Source organism: Cetorhinus maximus, unplaced genomic scaffold (genome assembly GCF_964194155.1).
Source record: "Cetorhinus maximus unplaced genomic scaffold, sCetMax3.hap1.1 HAP1_SCAFFOLD_446, whole genome shotgun sequence".
Lineage (NCBI taxonomy): Eukaryota > Metazoa > Chordata > Chondrichthyes > Lamniformes > Cetorhinidae > Cetorhinus > Cetorhinus maximus.
In genome coordinates, this window is record NW_027596390.1 from 176313 (window position 1) to 179186 (window position 2874).

Genomic DNA, 2874 nt, shown 5'->3' on the forward strand with positions numbered 1-2874 from the left:
GGAGCAACTGAAACCAATAGCTCAAATTTTTTTAAAGCCAGCCATGCAGGAAGCTGCCCGAAGGGATGCAGCAGTTAAACTGTCAGTTCCTGAGAGTGGGAACTGACAGAAGAGCAGTGATTGGAGGACCAGCAGGCACTGGAAAGACAGAGCTACACTAGCAATCATAGGCTCTGTCTCTCTAGGTTCAGTGTGTTGTGATTGTGTTTGAAGGAGTTGCCTACTCTGTTACAGCTTCTCATAACACCCAGCATTTGAATATATTGGAAAAGTTGAATTAATGCAGGGAGGCGGCATGTTTACTTGTTACTTGTTAGCAGCTTAGAGGAGGCTGGAACTGAGCCAGATGGAGAAAATAAAACTTTCAAAGGGCAAAGACTCAGAGAGAGTGAGAGAGAGAGAGAGAGACATTGAGAGAGAGAGAGAACAGAGACAGAGAGTAAGAGAGAGATAGTGGGAAGGAAAGATATAGGACAACTCCACAAGGGGAGGACAAGAAATCTCTATGTAAAACAAGGGTTTCTGTAAAGAAAGTTGGATTTCTTCTATAACAGATTCTTAGGGAAAGGAAATTATTTAAAACATTAAAATCCTGCTTGAAAATATACACAAGCTGGGAAACAATGTCAGGGGGAAGTTCCTTTGTCTGGTCTTGCATCTTCCTCTCTCCACTCACACAGGTAAAATGAATTCAAATTAATATTTCATTCATAAATTTAAATAATGATGTTCAAACACTAACTTCAAATAAGTGTTGTGTTTTAATGTTCACTGTGAAAATCGATTAGGAATATAAATATAAAAAAATTAATGTAAAAGTTATTTTGCTGTTTAAAACGTGCTTGTCTATTCATGAAAGTAACTCAGTGAGCAAACAGGCTTCAGCATGCACAAGAAATGGGTGATGCTGGTCAGTTAAAAATCCTAAGAGTTCTACATTTTCAACCAATCAGAAAATTCCTGGGTGATCTTGTGGTGATGCAGGTGTTGAGGTCTTGCAAGAGGTGCGGGGGGGAGGCGGGGGGGTTGTGAATCTAGTGAGTGGCACTGAGGGAACATGGTGCTGCAGAACAGTGATAAGCTGAGACTGGAGCAAGGGCAAGCCGTGGATAACAACTACCTGTGAGTTTGACAATATTTTGTGGTTATGTGAGAGTGGGGCTGATGGTCAACAAGTGTGAGTGCTATTTTGCTGTCTTCATTTTTGAAAGTTAATTGTGGGGTGGGGGGGTAGCGGGGTGTGGTGGCTCAAGGCTGAAGATTCACCTAAGGTGCCTAATACACTTGCACCAGCCCTGGTAACCTCTACCATCCAGAAGAACAGGGGAAACAGGCTCATGGGAACGCCACTTGCCAGTTCCCCTCCAAGTCACGCACTATCCTGATTTGGAACTCTATGGTCATTCCCACACTGTTGCTGGGTCAAGATCCTCGAACTCCCCTCCTAACAGCATGGGTGGGTGCACTTACATCACATGGACTGCAGTGGTTCAAGATACCACCAATCACCACATTCTCAAGGGCAATTAGAGATGGAAAATTAATGCTGGGTTTGCCAGTGTTACCCATATCCCATGAACAAATAACAAAATAAGTTCCTGTTCATTTGACAGTGTGAGAACAGTTTAAAATTAAGGATTTCTAGAAAATACCTGTTGTAAAATACATAGGATTAATAAATGAAATAACTCAACATATTTCACTATTCTTTCTTAAAGTATCGAGTTACCTACTTTGACATGTTCTTTTTGGGACTGGGCTATGGAAGGTCCTCCAGTCAATCCGCAGTAAACTCATCTCATACAAGGTGGTGATATAGGAATTTCAATTGACCTCAGTGTCCTCAATTCTAGGCATGAGAAAGTCACCTAGGTTGTTGCACACTCATCCTTAAAGAAAAATACACATGTAGGTTTTGAGTGAGTAAGCTGTTCTGCCCTTCACAATGGCAGAGCTTAGTCAACATTCACTGGTAAGGCTTATGAGTGAAAAATGGTGAATTGAGTGAAGTAGCAGAAGGATGCCATTGCTTGTGAAGCCTCAGCCCAACATCAGTCACTTCTTTCTGGCTAAGATGAGAGTATGGGAAGAAATACATGTAAAAATAAAATGAAATAACAATTATCTTTAGTTTAAAATATTTTCCCTTAAAGGATGAAATTGTCCCTGTCTCAACTATTTTTTATGCAAAGCATTCAATTCTATAGCAGATTTCTCCTAGTTTCTATTCTTCTCTTATTGATAAATTTAAACTGATGATACCTTGTCACTGATTCTCCAAGCAGAAGAAATGGTCTTTCCCTATTCATTCTATCAAAATCTATTATAGTATATATTAAATCTCCTCTTAACCTCCTCTACTCCATTAAAAATAGTCTCAGCAACTCAAAAGTATTCTTGCAAATATAGTTCCTCAACTGTGGTACCATCTTGGTGAATTTACAATGAACCATTTTAGTGACTTAATACCCTATCATGAAGTGCCTCAAGCTACATGCAATACTTTGGAATAATTATTATCCATACACAAAAAAAGCTATTATAACTTCTTTGCACTTGTACTCTTATGATCCCTTTATAAAACCCACAATAACTTTCAATGCTGAACCTGTGCTGTGAAAAACTATGGACTGAAAATTACACTGTACAAATATTAGTTATGACTATCTCAGTTAAAATAGCAGACGAAAGAACTTTATACAAGCATGTAAATATTTGCATCAGGCTACTAATAATCTGATTAACAAGCACTCATATCAACATGGTTTCATTTTTAAATGTGCAACCTTTAAATAAGGTTATGTAACAAGTCTGAATAAATGTAATTTCTTTTACATTTGCATAATAACACACTCCATTCCCTTTGATATGCTT